General features: G+C 45.5%; 1 protein-coding gene across 5 annotated transcripts in view; it reads right to left on the bottom strand.

The window, feature by feature from the left end:
* Positions 1 to 20,437, bottom strand: part of LOC110488579 (peroxisome proliferator-activated receptor gamma coactivator 1-beta) — a 66,161-nt gene that overhangs the window by 25,123 nt on the left and 20,601 nt on the right. The gene's annotated exons all lie outside the window — the stretch shown is intronic.

Here is a 20,437-nt window from a genome sequence, read left to right as displayed (position 1 = left end):
GAAGGTTTAAGGTCACAGGCAGAACGGTCAGGCACGCACACACACACACACACACACACACACACACACACACACACAGCTAACGCATTTGCAGTTACTTGAGGGATGTGCCATGGACATGCATAATGACCCATTATCAGGAGCAGTCACAGCAGCCATGCTCTATGTAGCAGAGGACATAAGAGTGGCAGATTGAATCACATACCAGAACCACACCATTGCCTTATTTGAAGTGGATCTGGCCTCCGGAATCATTTAGTCATATCACATGCTGCTCACACACTGACTGTGGGGATAATGGGAGTGAGCATTAGAAGCCACTCCATTCAACTCAAGGGTCTTCTCCTCTGACACTCCACCCACCAATCCACACTGGTGGCCAATCAACTGAACTGAACACCAAGGCCACGTTCAGTAGCCAACCGTTGCAGATAGAAATGCCACAAATAGAGCCGGCGTGATTCCTTATTCTACACGTCAGGAAGGGGTGTTTGTTCTACTTAGCATATATCTATCTGAACGTTCCCAAAACGTTGTGTCCTGCTAAATGTGTCCCAGTTCAGGAATCAAAACGCAGGAATCGTCTAAAGCCACGTCTATGTGCCGTGGTGCGGATTGATGCTAAGTCAAAACAAGGTTTTTAATAATAATCAACGTATCAAACGATGAGTAGATATTTTAGAGTGCCTCTAAAAGGAAAAAATGTGTCACCCGACAAACAAAATAAGCTAGACACTTCGGTGTTCTAAAGTGGCATTAGCCACTTCCAATTAAGACATGAAAACAGTGTTAGCTCAGCCCTGTTAATTTATTTCACCTTTATCTAAGCAAATAAGTCCATTGAGAACCAATTCTTATTTAGAATAACGACATGGCCGAGGGGCATAGCAGGCCCTGTGTTGTGTGGAACTACATACAGAGATAATTATGCTACTGTAGGTAGGCTGCCGCATCGTTGTTAATCCAGCCATAAGATACTATCAAGAACAACAGCACCCTCCTTTCAGCTCTTCTGTTCTTATCTCTGCGTTCTTACTTTTTCTGTCTTCCACCTCATACCTTGTTCTCTCGCTCCCTCGCAGCTGCTATGGGGGACATGTATACCACCACCTCTCAAATATGTGACATCGACAGAAGGCCTAAGGTGACCAGAACACTTGGGGGGGGGCACTCTTTTAGATGTCCCTGTCTGCTTACAACCAACAGCCTTGATATGCTGCATTCAAAATAGGAAGGGAGGGGTGGAGAAAAAAAGAATAGAATCAATGCTTTGTTGAATTTCCATTTGTGTTCGCTTAGGCGACACTTTCCTCTCCGTTCATTCAAAAACGGCAATGACATCTATATCGACTCCCCGTAAAACTAATTACAGACGGCATATGAAGGCTCTCTATAGCGTGCGTTGTGTTACATAAAACGCACACAGTCACAAGTGCAGTCATGTGCTACAAAGTCAGTGGAACGAGTCGCACAGTGCGGGTCACTGCTGCTCGCTCTCTCTCTCCCAAAGCACAACCATACAAGGACAACCTGTAGGCTAGTGAGGACAGGGAGCATTGACTACTGTTACAGCTACTGTTACTAAGACCACTGTGGTGTCTGGATTGTGAATGAACAGACAACTACAGTGCAATGACATCTTTAAAAAAAAAAAGGAAGAGGTCAAGGAGGGTTGTAAGCCAACTGAACTGACAGACAACTGTCCTTCACTTTCAGGTCTTCAAAAGAGAAATAGTAAACCCTTTAGCTTTGAGGTATCTTACTATGCCCATCAAAAGGGCTCAACTCCACATCAGAGAGAAAGAGAGAGGGAGAACGAGCTCCTGTCCTAAACTCCTGACTACCCAGCCTTTGGGAGGAAGAAAGGACCACCCCTTGAGATTCAGCAATACCTACCAAGTCCTGTGATTTAATAAGCAAACGGGTTGCTCATTCATCTCCAGCACTTGCTAGCTAATAGGCTCTTATCTAGGTGCCCTGTTCCCTTTGAGCCCCTTGCTATCTAAGGTATGTTATATATAGCTGTTATCCTCAGTCTTATGACTGGCTCTTACACAAGCTGCTTGTGACGGGCCAGCCAGGCTTTAGATTCTGGCCATGCCAAATGCAGATGGGCTCTGCTCTATTCAGCCTCTCCAGGAAACAGACACACAGACGGCTAGACAGTTAGGAAGCCAGACAGACACGCATACGCACACGACACTCAAGCTGTAACTGTAAATGCAAATGAATGGACAAGATGGGTTCAATCCAACGTCATCTTCAATCGTCTCATTTAACAAATCCACAACAAACAAATAGCCGCCATGTCTATAATACTCCTCTAGGAGTCTCTGTAGTCTTTCCATATGAGGAGTAGTGATGACTTGTAAAGTCTACCTGTGAGGTCAAAGGTCAATGTGCATCCTGTTAGTTTCCCCTGACCCTCGACTACATGACAGCTAGCCTAACGTGACTAATATGACCCATCTCTAGAAACAGATGGACTAACTGAATATTGACGAGAGAGAGAGGCTTTTGATGAATGAAATTCCAGATTGGCAAGCACTTGTCCTGCTTGAATTGTGACTTGTGAGTGGGGGCTATTAGATTTGTTCCTCATGAGAAGCCTCTCTAAAAGAAGGATGTCTCCTCTCTAACCATTTTTATTAACTGCAAACAGTCGGTTAGTAGAAGAAGTAGGTCAGTTAAAGTGGGATCTGGGAGAGCATACACTCAATTACTGATTGTTCCTGTCATGGCCATCATTCAGTGGGATTGATACGTAAGTCTTCCTTACAGGTCCAGTAAGCAGTTTATTACTTTGTTTAGCCTGGGTACAGTGTCCTTATGGCTTAAAAATGGAGTGCCTGAGTGCCCCTCTCGGTCCCATCAGACATTGGCTCACTTTCAGCGCACCTTTTATCTCCCATGAAGCAACAAGACGATTGTTGTAATTAGATATGCATCTTATTGAGCTCTTGTTTGAGGAACCAAGGAGAAGCATCCAGGAGTCCATCTTGCTAAACAATAGAGTTGGCAGTACAGTTGGCTAATATATCCATTGTGCCACTCCAAACTGTCTATTGTTTTGTGTTTTGTTGTGTTTGTTCGCGATGCAGAACTGGGGGTTATTGTCTTGGAAACCTTCTTAACCCCTGTTTATTTTCTAGCGATTGTCGAGATTTAACGTGAATTAGAACAATTGCGGTGTTTGGATTGGGTGCCCTTCCCCTGGCCACTGCTTACTTTTGTAGAATAGATCCTTTACACTCACCTAACCTCTATCCAACCCCTCACTGACAGTCACACTCTGACAGTAACATACTGTAATCTGTTCTCTATCCAGACAGGAACACACGCCCACGACGACACTAAATCTGGACTAAATCAGCCACCGGCTGGTGTGAAGAAGGGCTGATGACGATCGAAGGCCGATTCTGACAGATGACCCAATATTAGCTGTGCTCTGACCTAGAGAAGTTATTACGGGACCCTTGTGTTCCTTGGGTGCCCTCAGCAGTCACCAAACAGTGCAGTGGCCACACCCCTTTTGAATCCCATTTAACTGTTGTCAGATTAGTAGTCAAACTAAGTCTGAGTGGTCCTGGATGAGGCGCGTATCAAGTGCGCGTCAAGGACGTCCACGGTGCGGGGGAAGAGGTGGGCGATGCTGAGATGGAGGAGGGATGGAGGGAGAAGAGCACTGGGCTCTCAGGCACACAATCTCTCTCCACTAGGTAGGACAGTAATGGGATCTGAATGGAAAGCGGATTCAGTGCTTAGAATAAGGGCTTTGATAGTCTACCAGTTCATTCTGGGGGAGATCTTTGCATTAGAAAGGAATGGACAATAGGTTACCAGTTTAAGACTGGGGTTGAAGAGGAACAAGAATGCAGTTACTATAGTAACTCTTCCTAACAGAGTCAAATATCTGGTGCTTGCAGATCAAGTTGTTTCCAGGGACAGTTTGTACTACAGGCTAGTTGCAATACTTGTGATTCATCACCTGTAAATCCGTGTATCTGATGTTCTTTTCAATAACGTCATTATCAATTAGCGCCTGCTGCTTAAACCAACCCCCACTCAAAAAAAAACACTACTTTGTTACTATAGGTAATGTGTCAATCACATTGTGTGTGCGATAGGAACCAACCATGCCAGACAGAATAGGATGGTGTACAGGTGTAGTATAGGCTTATTGAAACCAAGCTCCACTGTAGTAACAGATTGACACTTTCCCCACTCCTCCTCTCTCTACGACACAAACCTCTGGTTGCTGAGACTTTCCTGTCACGTGTCGTCCGAGGCGTGACAGCAATTATTTCGGTCACATTATTTTTTTAACCGATCACTTGGTAATCTAGGGCCCTTAAGGCCCTGTTTGTAAATCCTTAACGAGATTGGAGAGAATGGTGAAGGACCTTATCAGTAAGGGCAGGGCAAGAGATCACAAGGGTTAACAAGTCTCTTAGTCCGTCTGAAAATTGCGGTTTGTATGTGACGACTGGACAGGTTTGTGTTTATATTTACATAGTGTAGTTGCACAGTCTGTATGTCAAGCCCTTGTCATTTACATTAGCTACAGACTATGCAACTATCATAGCCTAGGCTAAATCTCCATTTTGCGTCGAATCAGATGACTGACAACTTCCCTTCTTACGTCATAACTGGCACCTTTCCTCGCTTTGGTTTTAGAGACAGCTCATTCTGAGAAACCTTCCTACACTCACCTGTTCTGACTCTGATCCTACACTGACTACTATACTGGACCAGCTTGCACTCCTTCAGAACCGCAGAACCCCACCACCAATCCCCCGGGAATTGACCCTAAATCCCCCCCCCCCCCCCCCGCCTCTCTACTCCTCTCCTCTCCGGCGACGGTGATGCGCCCTGATTAATTACACTGCCTGTTGAGGCACAAAGGCCGACCACTGCAGAAAGAGATACCGTTGCTGCAGACACTCACCCTCCTATTTTAATAAGCAGTATGTGAGGATACGGGGAGAATAACTGCAATGACCGACTTGGTGAAGTGCAACTTGGAGCCGGAGGTCGTCCTGGGGAGGTAACATGATTCAGTAACACTGGGAGAACATGTTATTCAAATCTGATCATCAATTATTAAAATGAGTATCTAAACATAAGATGGCAAAAGACAGATACAGTACACATAGTAATGGTGTACTCTGTCATATAGGCTGTGAAATCGTACATTTACCTTTTTTCAAACATGCCAAAATCTAGACATCGTTTGCTAAATACTTTAGTCTGACACTGCCGTCATTCAATTTGTTTGTGGTGACGAGGGGCACAAGGCACGTTGTACAAAATAAAGTAATCAGCGGTTGGATCGTCTCTAACCAATCAGAGTATCAAAGCCAATAACACATTTTCAAACCACGCGTTACCATGTGTGTTCTGGCTCTGGCCAAACCCATTGGTTTCTGGACCAATCAGACGGCCCCGAACGTGTTCACATCCGGTGAAGGATCAAGAAGGTACTCAGATCCAGACTCATCGCGGAGAAGAAACTAACAGCTGTGGGCGTGGCGTAGCGTTTGGCTGGAGCTGGGTAGTCAGGCAAGTCAAAATCTTCTTCCACTATCAACTGCATGTCAAACCTTGAAACAGCGCTCAGACGTGGTCACAATAAGACTGACGGCGTTTATAAGAAATACCGCGAGAGGGGAAAGCGTGCCATCCTGTCTTGATACACATTTTTGATGGCTTCTTTTCTACTGGAGGACTCCATTCGTATCCTATGAGAGCGGAGCTTTGTCAAGTGCTGTCGGGGCTGTCTGCAGCGCCAGCCTGGGAGCAGCCAGCCCATCCAACAGGGTAATGAGATGGAGACTGGAGCGACCAGGGGAGTAGACAGAGACAGGCTGGCTGAGACAAATGGGCATGGCAGCATTAGCAATGAGAGCTAATGATCACCCAAAATGCACTCATATTTGTATTCCCAGATAGAAACACAAACAGCTAGCTAGTCTATTGCTTTGCTTACCACAGACACGTGCTCATTTCTGAATCCCTGCTGCTAATCAGCTGAATGTTTGTTAGGTGATATGACGCTAAAACGACAACCCAGACTTCAATTACCCAAAAGGTAATGCATGCCATTAACTGACTGCCTGAGTGGGAGAAGACTGGGTGGGTGGGGGGGGGGGGGGGGGAAGCTGGTATGGGGAGAGAGATAGAGCTGGCTACCAAACGTTGGAAGAGATGAAGGATCTGCAAGAGATATAGAGGGGTAGTCAGCACTTCTGAACTTCCGAGGCCATATCCCATTGCAGTGGAGGAATGAGACGCACGCTTCTCAAATTTCAACACCTTTGTGTAAGTTTGCTGGCAGGTTATTCCGTGTCACATGTTATGTTCTTAACACAACCTAACACAGCACAACGCAGTTACCTAAGGTGTTATTATTACCTGAAGAGGTGATGGAGGGTGGTTTATGTTGGACCAAGCCAGGACTGGGCTCAGCCAAACCAGGCAGATATCATGCCGCCAGGCTAGCTATCACAGTAGGGAATCTTAATGACCTGGTCGCTACATCCTTCATCATACACATCTCTACTCTAACCCTGATTTATGGGCAAAGCAGCCATTCAATTATGATGACGGAGTATGGTGTGTGACAAATCAGGAGCATACTAGTTTTATTAGGGCGCTTCATCAGTGACGGCCAGTTGGGCAGGTAGCAAATGCCTTCCACTAACTGGATTAACATAATGCAGCATAACAAACAGAGGGGAGGATGAGGGAGAGGACAGCCTGAGAGGGCGGGAGGAAGAGAGAGGGAGGGAAAGGAAAAAGACAGGAAACGAGCTTGGCCCTGGTCACCTCACATATCGGTGACTGCGGAGCAGACATATCACGACGCAGGGGCAAATCTGGCTGGGGTCCAGCTCCGTCTAATTCAAATGCAGCAGTCAGCGACTGCCTGATAGCTGATCAGTGAAGACGGCTTGTTCTGTAATCAAATAAAAAAAATGTGTTTTCCTCGGCTGAGTTCTCCAGTCTCGCCTGCGCGACAAGGCAGCAGCAGACACTGTTAGGGATATTACTAGGCTTTCTCAGGTGACCATTCCCCCAATAAGCTGTGAGGGCAATTCATCTTCAGGGCGATGGAGCCAGCCAGACCGCTGTGTCCTTGAGCTATGCTCTGTGAGCCATGTCTCATGCTGTTGAGGAGTGATGTACAGGCAGCAGCAATCTGCAATCAGGGCATGAAGAGCATGGGGAGGAATAGGAATGTGAATTGTAATTCATATCCACTTAAACATAGAGGCGAGGTGTCTGTTCCACAACACCAATACAACCATGTAATGGTGCAAAGCGCACGGCACACAGATCAAAGAGAGTCACGGGGCCCAGCAGGGGCCCTGTCGTCTCTGTCTCGCTTTTAATGGGAGTGAACATTCTTCTCCTCTGGACTGTCCCACAGCAACCCTGGCCTGCTGCATATGTCTCTCAGTTTAAATATGGAAATATTTTCTTGCTCTCTTGCTTTCGGGCTGCCCGTCAGGAAAATGTAATGATGCACCAGAATGGGGAAAAAAATGAATGGCTTCACTTGACCAGCGGTTCCCAAATGCAGTCATCCAAAGAGTTGCATTATGGGTATGGGAACAGTTAGACTAGGGGGAGGAAGGGAAGAAGGGTGAGAGGGTGGGAGGTTTGGCACTAAAACCAAAGTCATGCAGAGTGTCACGGCCACCGGCATAAATCTTCTCAGGTTTCCCCGTCTACTGTTTGATAGTGGCCAAGAAACCGAGGTAGAAAATATCTGCCCCTCTATTTTGGGGTGCCCTGTAAGAACGAATGGGGTTTGTTTTGAAACCCAAGAATTGACTGAAGAGCCGCGCTGATCTTTGCCGCTGGAATTCAAAGGTTGAAAGGACAGCACTGAGACACAGCTGTTCTAGTCTCGCACACATCGTTGGCGGTCGACGGTCAACTCCGAGCAGACCATTTGGCTGTAGAAACACTGAGACACTGTAGAAACTAGAGGTCGGCCGATTAATTGGAATGGCCGATTAATTAGGGCCGATTTCAAGTTTTCATAAAAATCGGAAATCGGTATTTTTGGCGCCGATTTGCCGATTTTTTTTCTACACCTTTATTTAGCTAGACAAGTCAGTTAAGAACACATTCTTATTTTCAATGACGGCCTAGGAACAGTGGGTTAACTGCCTTATCCAGGGGCAGAACGACAGATTTTCACCTTGCCAGCTCGGGGGATCCAATCTTGCAACCTTAACTAGTCCAACGCAATAACGACCTACCTCTCTCTCGTTGCACTCCACAAGGAGTTACGCGAATGCAGTAAGCCAAGGTAAGTTGATAGCTAACATTAAACTTATCTTATAAAAAACAATTAATCATAATCACTAGTTAACTACACATGGTTGATGATATTACTAGATATTATCTAGCGTGTCCTGCGTTGCATATAATCTGACTGAGCATACAAGTATCTGACTGAGCGGTGGTAGGCAGAAGCAGGCACGTAGACATCCATTCAAACAGCCCTTTCGTGCATTTTGCCAGCAGCTCTTTGTTGTGCGTCAAGCATTGCGCTGTTTATGACTTCAAGCCTATCAACTCCCGAGATAAGGCTTGTGTAACCGAAGTGAAATGGCTAGCTAGTTAGTGCGCGTTAATTGTCATTGTGTTGCTGGTTCAAGCCCAGGGAGGAGCGAGGAGAGGGACGGAAGCTATACTGTTACACTGGCAATACTAAAGTGCCTATAAGAACATCCAATAGTCAAAGGTTAATGAAATACAAATGGTATAGAGAGAAATAGTCCTATAATTCCTATAATAACTACAACCGAAAACTTCTTACCTGGGAATATTGAAGACTCATGTTAAAAGGAACCACCAGCTTTCATATGTTCTCATGTTCTGAGCAAGAAACTGAAACGTTAGCTTTCTTACATGGCACATATATTACATTGAACATATTGCACTTTTACTTTCTTCTCCAACAGTTTGTTTTTGCATTATTTAAACCAAATTGAACATGTTTCATTATTTACTTGAGGCTAAATTGATTTTATTGATGTATTATATTAAGTTAAAATAAGTGTTCATTCAGTATTGTTGCAATTGTCATTATTACAAATAAATAAAATCGGCAGATTAATCGGTATCGGCTTTTATGGTCCTCCAATAAATCGGTATCGGCGTTGAAACATCATAATCGGTCGACCTCTAGTAGAAACCTCCAACCTTGTCAGGAGATGTCCGAAGACCTTTCTTTGTTTAAGACCTAGGGCTATATGACCCTGTATTACCAATAGGGCTAAACAGTATGACCCTACAGTATCAGATCCACAATTATGTAAGGTGACCCAGCTAACCATGTATACTGACAACACAGTCAATAAGGTCCTCAGTTTTCAAACTCTAAGAAATTACTTTGACGCTATAAAATACTTGACCCCATGGCATAAATAGAGTTGGATTGACGCAAAACACATTTTGATCCAACATCCTCATGACCAAAAATGCTCTCTGGCATTAAATACAACCTAATAAATGAAATCAGACTGACTGTAGATAATAAAATGCCTGGCAGTGCTAAAGTGGTTACCGTGAACCTCAAAATTCACACTCCTGCTTGGTCTGACATTGCTCATTCTGATATTCCTTCATTCCTTTCTTTGATTTTTTATTGTTGTATTTGTGTGTATTGTTTTGTACGGTTTGGTATAATTGCACTGAAACATAAGCATTTTGCTGCACCTGTGATAACATCCTGCAAAATATGTATATGTGACCAATAAAATAGTATTTTGATTGGCTGCCAGCTGCTCCAAGCAGGTTATTTCAGTGACAGTAGGTTCCAACCTCCCAAACCGGCAGTTTGCCCCTGCACAGACCCATAGGACAAGCTTCACACTCTGTAAATCTGCTTCTCAAACAGATGCAGACAGTATGGTAATCGGTTCTACATAAAACGAGACACAATAAGAAGGCAGACATCATAACCCCTAAGATATCTGCTCTGAAATCTACTCTCTCAGTTCCCCCTCAGCCTGCCTAGCATAGCCTATAGTCTTCAGCAGGAACCTGCATCAACATGAGGTGTTTTCTATGATTCAGCATTTTTTACCATGCAGCCCTTGAGGAAGAAGCCGTCGTTGGGTGAGAAAGAGGTCTATAGGACACTGCTGCACAGGGATTCTTGGCCAGGTGAGCTTTGGAAGTTGGGGGTGACTCATCCTATCTAATGGTCAAGCAGAAGGCTCTGCCATCTGCTAGCCGTCCTTCCTACTGTAGCCATTAGGGGGCTGATATCCAGTAGTAAGTACCTTCACAATGCTCCTTAACAACAACAATCTACTGCGGATCCGCCTATTATCACTGACTCCCTCCTATGCCTAAGGCTGTTGAACTGTCTTCTTTTTAAAATTATGACTAGGTCTGGAATAACAGAGAGATACTGACAGGTATGTATTATTTAAAGCACAGAGCCGTTGGCCTCGGGAAATGGTACACAGGAAGACACTGTACTAACTGAACTCAGTTATAGCCTAAGCTTAATATTGTTTCCTCTGTGTAGAAGTGTGTGTGTGTGTGTGTGGGGGGGGGGGGGGGGGGGGCTTGTTGCCGCGGTGGGCTTGTGCGCCGTTTTCAATAACTCAGTAAACTATCATATTAATTCAGGCTTTTGCTCATTAGACCACACGCAGGACATATAAGGTGTAAACCGGTGCGGCTGGTAGAGGTTTGAGTAGCCTATCTTTGAAGCCTTTATTCAATTCTGGGAATTCTCTCCCTATGGCACTTGTAACTTGAATGCACCTCGAGAGGAATAATTCTCTGGCATAGAACACACAACAACAAGTCGACTAGGTAAATAGATAAACTATTCTACTATGGGTTTGTCAGATATTTCTACTCATCACTCGTTTTGTTTGCGGAGGAAAAGTACATATGGACCGTTTCAGCATCTTCAAAGGGCGCCTCGTGTACCATCTATTTCTCTGTGACGCGGCTGCAGCGGAAAAACTGCTGGGCTAGCTAGGCATGGCTATGATTTAGCCTAGCACTCAACTCAGAGGAGGTTATCAGGCAACCTGTTTTTGGCCACTAATGAATCTTCCAGGCTAAGCCAACAGTTAAGGTCTTTAAGGGGTAATTACTGCAGGGCAAGATTTCTTTTCCACTTCCGTTTTCCTCCTGTCTATGGTAGAGCGGGCTGTCATGTTAAAGACGTTGCACCAGCTTAACATGTGCTGAGCACTGCACCTAGACAGAGGAAGGGACAGAAGGTCGTGACTGCGGACCGGCAGAGCAGGGGGGGTTAGGGGCAGGGGGGGGTTAGTGGGCAGGAGGGTTGTCCTGGCTGTAACCCCGATGATGTACCCCGCTAACGACCAGTTCCCTCTGGGTGAAATGGCACATTCCCCATCAGGGACCCCCTTAATGGAGGGAAAGGGCTAATCAGGTCCTTCCAGCCATCTAAAATCCATGTACATGTATCCTTTTAAACCGCAGGATACATCTCCTGTATGAAATGTACGGCGCACAAATGCCTCACCAAGGTAAGCTAAGCCGTGAATGGGAGCCCCTGTTCCAGTCGTCTGGCATTACTTTCCAGAGTTTAGGAATTGGATCATATCTGATTGGTCTATGGACTAATCCATTCATCAATCAACCCGGCTGTATGTAGGCCTATTAGAGCACAGTTGGATGCCCCCCCCCCCCCAAAAAAAAGTAGCTCCTGTGAACCGCACGTGTCATAAAGCTAACAGACTAATGAGCTTTGTGAAGCAAGGGGTCTGATCTGATAGTCTTTTAGTGTAGATTATGTGTGTACTCCTAGACATGCCATTTCAAAGCCACATGCGTTCCAACCAAATTAATTACATTTTCTGAGAAATTGTGATGAATTCTCTTCTTGGCAGGTGACCAAGACAAATCCTTCTCTGTTTATACTTCAGTGCATTCAGACTACTATGTGTGGAATATGATGGTATTTTCCTAGAGGACAACATTGCAGATGTATTTTCAACACAATTTAACAATAACAAACAGTTTACTCCCTGGAAACTAGTGACAACTGAGCAACTGTAATTCTAAATGTGATTGGAGCACCCATGGAAGTCACTCTGAACTCATGTGATGATGGTCAACCTGCTGCTTGCTTCTGTACCTGCTATTTCACCTCAGAGGGACGGGCTGGTGGGAATACAATGTGCCAGTCCCATCACATCCCTGTGGTGTCTCTCAGCACCTTGCCACTCCAAAAGGTCAGACCTTCGGGGTGCTAAATATCCGGACTCTTGCACAGATGGGTGGAAACAGAGCCCCCCCCTTCTCACCACCAGAGATATTTGAGCATCTGAAACTCGTGAGGAGACGACGGGCGGTGGGGGCCATCGTGTCGTATTCCACACAGTGCACCGCCTCACCTTGGCCTGACTCATTTCTAATTGGAGAGGATCCCCTTTCCCTAGTGAACACAGTAAAGCTACACTAAAAGCTAAGCTACCCGGTAGTAGCCTGCACCCTCTCTCTCTTATGAGCCTGTCCACATTAGGCCATATTCACTGAACTGAGAACAGTGTATATACCTCGATCCATCTAGAGAGCATGCAGACCGAGACAAAACTCAAAAGAGTACCGAGCCCTGGCACAAATCCATTAGTACTAGAGAAAGAGGCCGTGTTTGCGGTGTTGTTCCCTGCATGGCCAGTCCAATAAAAGTGCTGAAGTTTGACGGATAGATTTGGTCCTTTCAAATGGACAGAAGAATACTACAAATACCTCCTATTCACCACAGTGGGTGTAAGCAGAGAAAACATCAGGCACCTTCTCCCTTTAATCATTTATCATGGACCTGGGTTGATGATAAGAATAAAGAATGGACGCCCTTTCACAGTCAACGACTTCTATTGAAATCAGGGTGGGAGGGGGCGACGCAAAGGGCGCCTTGCCTTCCACAAAAAACCTTCCAATTTGCTTTGATTGTGAAGCTTGAACTTGCTTGGCAGCCAGTCATGAGGGAGGGCGGTGGTAGTAGTGCCACTAAAGAGGTCTGTCAGACACATCCAGATAAGCTGTTGAGACTAGGCTACACCTTGACCCATTCTTCCTTCGACGGACTTTCACTCAGGCATTCATTCCATGGTGAAATCAAGGGATGCCTAAACAAAAGCATTGCTAGGAGACAAATACAGTAATAACCCCCCGAAGAGCACCTGTGTGACACATGAAGAGAATATGTAACTTATTATACACATTTTCTTATCTACCATCTACCAGACTGTTTTTATAGGTTAAGCCTTGTTGCACTAAATAGGAGCCTAGTTCAAATAAACATTGAGTAATGAGAAAGAATAGAGATAGAATAGATTCAACTTGAAGTCAGTTCAGGCACGATCAGTGCAGTCACACCTTTCTCTTTAGCCCCTTGCCCCTCCCTTTGAGCCAGATGGAGAAAGTGCCCGTCTGCCCGCTGACTGATAGTTCACACACGTTCTCCACCGTCGCTCCTCTCATTAGCCGAATGAGCTGTGTCTGTCTGTCAGAGGAGGATAGGAGCTGTAGTGGTGAAACAGTGGTTGGTTTGCTGGTTGGTCCGTCACACATGTCTGACTTTACATCTTTTCACTGTCGCTAACCGAGCTGGTCTATTCAGCTGCTTTCATTTCAGCGGCAGAGAAAAAGGAGCCTAGCAGACGCTGCTATCCTTAGCCGAACCACGCACGCGCACCACACATACACACACACGTGACTGCAGTGAGAACTCAAAGCGTGAGAGAGTGAGAGGGAGAGAACCGGAGGGGAAGGGGCAGGCGCTAGTGAGTCAGAGATAGCCGGAGACAGAAAGAGGTAGAGGGAAAGAGGGGAAGGGGCATGTGTGAGTGAGCAAGAGAGAGCAGGACACAGAAAGAGGTAGGAGGGAGAGAGAAAGACGTGGGGTTTCTAAGCAAAAAAAAATGTCTCCACTCCTTTAGCAGCCCCTCTTTCCCTCTCCCTCCAAGCCCGGCAGCATTGTAAAATACATCACGTTTGGTGCTTTTCACAACTCCCTGCTCTTCCTCTTCCTCTCTCTCTCTCTCTCTCTCTCTGTGTCTCTTCATCTATCCCTCTCCCTCAGCTCTGGTAGCAGGGTGCTGTGTCTGTTTCTGTGTCACTGCCAGTGTGTCTGCCGGTATCAAGGGAGGTGTGCTGTAGGAAAAGAACAGACAGACGGGCAGCCACTTCTCTGGCTGCCATAGGTACAGGGATTGGCGCTAAGCGACCGACGCGGTGTTAAACCCCCACGGACGGCCACACCTTTCCTCCGGCCTGTCTGCCCAAATCTGCTGATACGCACAACACAAGCTATGAAGGGCACATTGACAGCGCAGCACACCGGTCCGTCCCTGCCCGGCATCAAGGACACTATGGCAGAGTGGAGTCGTGCGGTGCAGTAGGCAGATCCTATGTCTCCCTTTCCTCCTCCTACACCAAGACTAGGCTACTAGCTACAGTAGGAGCCCTCCTGAGGGAGCTAATTGAAATGCTAAGAAAGTGGTCCTTGTCCCCTAAGGCCTATTACACTTGCCTGGCCCAGATTCACATTCGCTGCTGGATGGACATACAGATGTAGGATCTTAATTTGATCACCCAGTTCTTGCAGGAAATTTCATAGCGTATTCAAGGTTTAAAAGGCTTCTAAAGTTGTACTTTCCACATTTCAGACTTGATTTGCAATAAAAAAATATGTATCAACCCCTACAAAAAATGTCCATTTCCATTTGCTGTAGGATTATTTTCCTGCTGTGAGAAACTGGTTGAATTAAGATCCTACATCTGTATGCTGGTACGTTGGTGACCAGATCTGTAGCACCTTTACAGGGTACTAATGTGCAGATCGCTGAGTAGAAACAGGCTCTAGCGTTAGTCCCTGCTGTGGTATGGTCAGGATGGCCCCTTTACAGTACTTTACAATCTCCTACCTTCTCCCCTAATGATTATGAAGCCCTTTGAAATGTGTCATTGGCCTTCACGAGTTTCTTACCTGTGTTCAGGTTTACCAGACAGGCGAGGACTTGGTTCTACATTTCACATTACATTTTAGTCACTTAGCAGGCAATCTTATCCAGAGCAATTTACAGGAGCAAATAGGATTAAGTGCCTTGCTCAAGGGCACATCGACAGATTTTTCACCTAGACGGCTCTTGGATTTGAACAAGGGACCCTTTCGGTTACTGGCCCAATACTCTAAACCACTATGCTAACTGCCACCGCTCTATGATCAGTGACCTCACATAGGGACTTTTACTATGTCGGCTAGTTCCATAAACAAAAGACAAGGTCCAGGATGATGCAAAGCATGACGGCATTACAGGGATTTTAGGCACTCTCTCTCTCTCTCCCTCACACACACACACAGATACGGAGGGAGCATGTGTGTGCCTGGGGTGTAATAAATCCAGAGGGAGGGATGTTGGGGGGAGCTGTGAGGTCACAGCAGATGTCATTCTCTCTTTCGCAGTCTGTCCAATCTATCACTGTCAAGGTCCGGCTCACTGACAGAGGCAGAACAGGCGGCTGGAGCTGGATCGTCTCCATGCTCCCTAGACCCCAACCAACACCACCCTAGACCCTCTCACAGCCCCCCTGCTGTGAACAATCACCAGTGTCACTCAGAGTACCACCAGCCTTAATCACTAAGCCTTTCTGCAAACCCTAAAAATTACAATTTAATTCAGGGACTCATGTGAGTTTGTCTCAAATCAGTGATCATTAGCTATTATGCGGTAGGTAATTATCAGAGCTGCTAGTGCATTAAAGGTGACTTTTGGCCTGATGTTGACGAGATTCCGCTACACAATTACAAGGCTGCTAGTGTGTTTGTGTGCAGAGAGAGAAAGAGAGAGAGACATAATAAAGGGTTATTATTTTACTGGTAACATACTCTGGTTATAGAGTGCATGCTTAAAGTGGCAATCAGCAGTTGAAACAATCGAAAAGCGTTCTCCACGCCACTGTTTCGGTAAAAATCTGAGGAATGGGGCTGGGGAAATGCAACCACTCTCAAATGAATAGACAGAGCTATGGATGCAAGGACTGACCATCCTTGATATCGAAACTATAGCTTTAGCCATGTTTTGAGGCTATAAAGAGTTGTAAATTTACTTTTACAAACATCGGAGTAAAACAAGCTTATATTTTGGGTTCCTATTGGGTACAACAGTTGAACTAAGCTCACGAGGCACTTACTGCATAAGTTATATTCTTTAAGAATCAATGGGTACATATCATGAATGTAAGTCCACGCTAACCTGAATCACACTCTGGTGTATTCCAAGAAATGCCCCTGGCGGATTAAGGTTGCACACTAAGCGATGTTTCAGATGAGTGTTCAGATATCGGTCACAACCCCAGCGACCTCACAACGACTGGTGTGCCCCTACCTCCCCTCCTCCTCCAAACCCCACCCCTGTGCCTTTGCTGGCCCACTGCCAATATAATCAGCATTGCTGTCCTTGAGCGCCAAACACTGGGTGAGGGATGTCTCTGTGACACATCATCACCGCACTTCCACCCCATTACTCACCTCTCTCCACTCTGCTCTCATCAACCAGCCCCCTGCTGAATCACCCCCACTGCCCCATACCCCACACGACAACAGTCAACAATGAACCAAGACTTCCTCAATCTGATATTGACAGGGACATGGTCAACGTAAATAAATCAGGGCAGATTTACACCATGCAGCCACGTCTGGGTTACTGCCTGAAGATCACCGATCCCTGTCCCAGGCACGATTCCATGACAGTGTGTGTGTGTGTGTGTGTGTGTGTGATATTTGTTTTGCCATTGAAATCCTTAGGTGGGCCGCCTAAGTGTTTTTTCAGGCCCCCTAAGACCAAACAGTGAAAAAACAAAATGGGGGGGGTTAATTAATTAATTACCCCAAATAATCGGGATGGAAAAAGGCATTCAGTGTAAACTTTTGAACGACTAAAAGCAGATATAAAGTATGTAGGAAAGATATGCCATGGAAAAATGCATAGAATTGCAGGAAATTAACTTTATGGAGCTGAGAGAAAATGTTGCAGTTTTAGAGTGTGTTTGTGTGTGTGTGTTTATGTGTGTGTCTGTGCGCCTGTGTGTAAGCCATGTGCGTGGCATGCTGTGATAAGGGATGGTGGCGAGGTGCATGACAGTTTGACTGTGTGTGTGTCTGCCTCAGGACGTCGTCGTGACGCCATCTGCACCACAGAGCGCCACGTGCTGCTGTGTGCATCCCTTTATTATCTCCGCAAATGGCTGACTTTTTATCACGGCGCGAGACTTGGAGTAACGCTCCCTCTCTCTCAGAGATTCAGAGCGCCACGGATGCCTGAAGGGGGATGGGGAAGGCAAACCACAAGGCAGCCATTTCCTCCTGTTCACCTCACCTCAGACAACCGAGAAAGGATTTCCTTCAGCGCTCATCATCACGACTCACTCTGGACACATTGGGTGTTCCTCAAAATTCATACTAGCAAACCGGAGCGAGCGAGGGTCGGAGTATGAGTCCAAATCAAAGTATGCAAAATGGACACAGCGGGCACTTCTTGAATGCGTACTCCTTTTGTACATATTTTGAAGCATGCGGCGATGCAAGCTTCAACAGAAAGTATACAAAGAAATATGACGCAACCATGTAAAAAATTGCGCAAAAGATTTTGAAATCAATGGCGGCCATTATTTGAGCTGAAGCAAGAGAAAATAGACTCCAACTTTGGAATGAAATGTTGCCTATTCACATCTCATAATCTCCAATATTTTATTTGATACGTTAATAAATACATGCTGTGATAATTTTGGCATGTTTACCTGCCTACGTACCGTAGATCACAAGCCCATAATAAGTCAATAGGGCTCACTGGCTAGCTACTAGTACTGTTAGCTAGCCAGATAGCCACAAAGAAATGTGAGCTCGCTACCCACAAAGAACTGACATATATCTTGCATAATATTGGTATTTCTTTGCATGTTAAACTATCTGGTTAACTACATTATTACGATTCACATATAGCTAGCTGATTGTTATGAAGTAAAACAGTTGCTTTGTGTATATCTTGTTTTGTCTCCATTGCCATGGTTGTCCTGCTTGGAAGATGGTTCAGTGAATGGGTCAGTCCATAGTAAGTCAATAGGACTAAATGGCTAGCTAGCTACGAAGAATTGGTAATTGCCTACAAAAAATGTATGTCTACCTTGCAACACATTAGCTTTAGGTCATTATTGCCTGTTTAAATAGCTGGCTAGCTAGATTATTAAGATTCACATGTCTAGCTGATAATTATGAAGTAAAACATATGCTTTGTTCCCATTGTCCTGGCTGGAAGAAGGTTCAGTGAATGGGGAGGTGAAGCGTGAGTTAATACAGTAGTGGGGAGTGGGAGTGCTGCTCAAATGTATTGTTTTATGCATTCTCCACACTCTCGCCCTCACAAGAAAAGTACCCAAGAGAACGTGGTCGGAGAACGAACTTGGGCGCATGAGAGTGTGGAGCATGGTAGTATGCATATTGGGAAACATCAATTGGCTTTAGCCTTAGCAGCACTGACTGACAGCCTGCCTAACAGTAGCACGTCTTGCCAAATTAGCCTCTTAAATTCCACACATTCACACAGAAAGACAGAATAGTACTAGAGACCGGGCAGCGTCGTTGGACTGTCCAGCCCGGGAGACTCGCTGGCTGCTATCTTTCCTCCATTACCATTTTGGGTGCCTGGGTGAAGTAGGCAAAAGGGCAGGTGCTGTCAATCAGAATAGCTGTTGTGGGAGGGAGCTTAACTGAATGTGAGGAGATAACTGAATGTGAGAAGATAACTGGGCTTAGTGGTTTAGCTATTACTGTTCTAAGGGTTAAAAGAATGTTAGGAATTACACTACTGTAATGGTTTTTAAGTCCACTGCTGTTTGCTTGTATTTGCAGGGTCTTATAGGCTTTCTTCTGTCTAATTGAGTTATAGAGAAAAACATCACACAGAAATGGACGTTCACATTTAACATTTAGTTGACAGATGGCAGACAGTCTCAGCTCTGCCTTGACACAACAACCCTAAAAAAGATCCTCCTAGCTTGACTAAATACATTTTAAAAAGCTTAAAAGCTTACAGAGTTGGCTATTTTTCCCTTTGGAGACGAGACTTTAGTGGAGAAATCGGTGAACTCTAACATTATTTCACCATGATACAGTTACAACATTTATAGTGTGAGTAAATCATCATGAGCAGATCTGACATTGGTGTTGTGTTGGTTAGCGGTACATTTTTTTCCAAGAAAATGATTGGAAGAGATTAGAGGTGCACACTTGTTTACCCAGTGGAATAACCCTGTTGAAACACTGTTGAAACAACAGGGACTATGAGAACCACGTCAGTGAACTGTGAGGCTCTAGCAGCATGTGACTCCCCAGCTCCACTGCCATATTTGGTAGAAAAACCTCATCTGAGTAAAACAGTGACAGAGAAAAGCGTCTGCAGATTCTGCACTAAACCCAGCTAGGCTGCTTGACTTCCTCAATCAATCACCAAATACAGTCAACTCAAGACAAGCCCACTGACTGGCTAAAAATAATAGTTACACAAATCTGGCTTTCGTTAACTTGGCCATTTCTTTTTGTAAAATGGTGTGTGTGTGTCATCGGTGCAGCCTATCTTATCAGAGAGAACAGCAGCTCCGGTTAAAAAGGACATGGGCGACTACAAAAGGACACGCGTTCTCTCATCAGACAAGGCGCTAGTTCTTTGAACTTCACAGCTGTCCGATCAAAGAGCATCTTCCTTTGAGATTTCCACAAACAGCCTGGTCTCTGCCAGTCCCGCTATCGCACAGATCCATGGCAATCACACAACACAAGCCTACGTCCCCAAAAGCAAAGACCCCAGCCCAAACACATGTAAAAATCACTTGCTTCACAAAGGTAACAATCAAGACTATTCTATTCATCTCTCTTATTACACTTCGCAAAAAGGTGATTATACATGAATTCAAACAAACAGACCCAGTGGAGGAATAATGTGGACCAAATGACTCCACTCTCCATCAATCTCTCTCTTTCTCAGAGCAAGGCCTATAGGCCACCATGGGGCTGCTTCATTTTCCCCAGCTCTACTGTAAACCTTAAGCCATGCAGGTTCAAACTGTCTCAGACCCCCTCGTATGGGGCCGCTGTATCCAGGCAGGCAGGCAGGCAGCACTATACGCTTGTTTGCTGAGGCAGTAATAGTAGTAAATAATACATGGCTGTGAAGCTCGTTCTCCCGTCCAGTTCACTTCATCTCACGAGTGACCTTGTGATTCCAGACTCTGAAGGCCTATCCCGGCCCCATGTTTCTTCCCTGTAGAGGGGAGGGATGTGGACACGCTACACTGGTGTCACCCTCAGGATGGAGCGGGTGACCTCGAGCAGTGGAGCTCTTTATGGCACCATGGTGACCTT

Source organism: Oncorhynchus mykiss, chromosome 14, assembly GCF_057628025.1.
Source record: "Oncorhynchus mykiss isolate SJ-2025 chromosome 14, ASM5762802v1, whole genome shotgun sequence".
Taxonomy (NCBI): Eukaryota; Metazoa; Chordata; class Actinopteri; order Salmoniformes; family Salmonidae; genus Oncorhynchus; species Oncorhynchus mykiss.
This window is presented reverse-complemented; position numbering and strand designations above follow the sequence as displayed.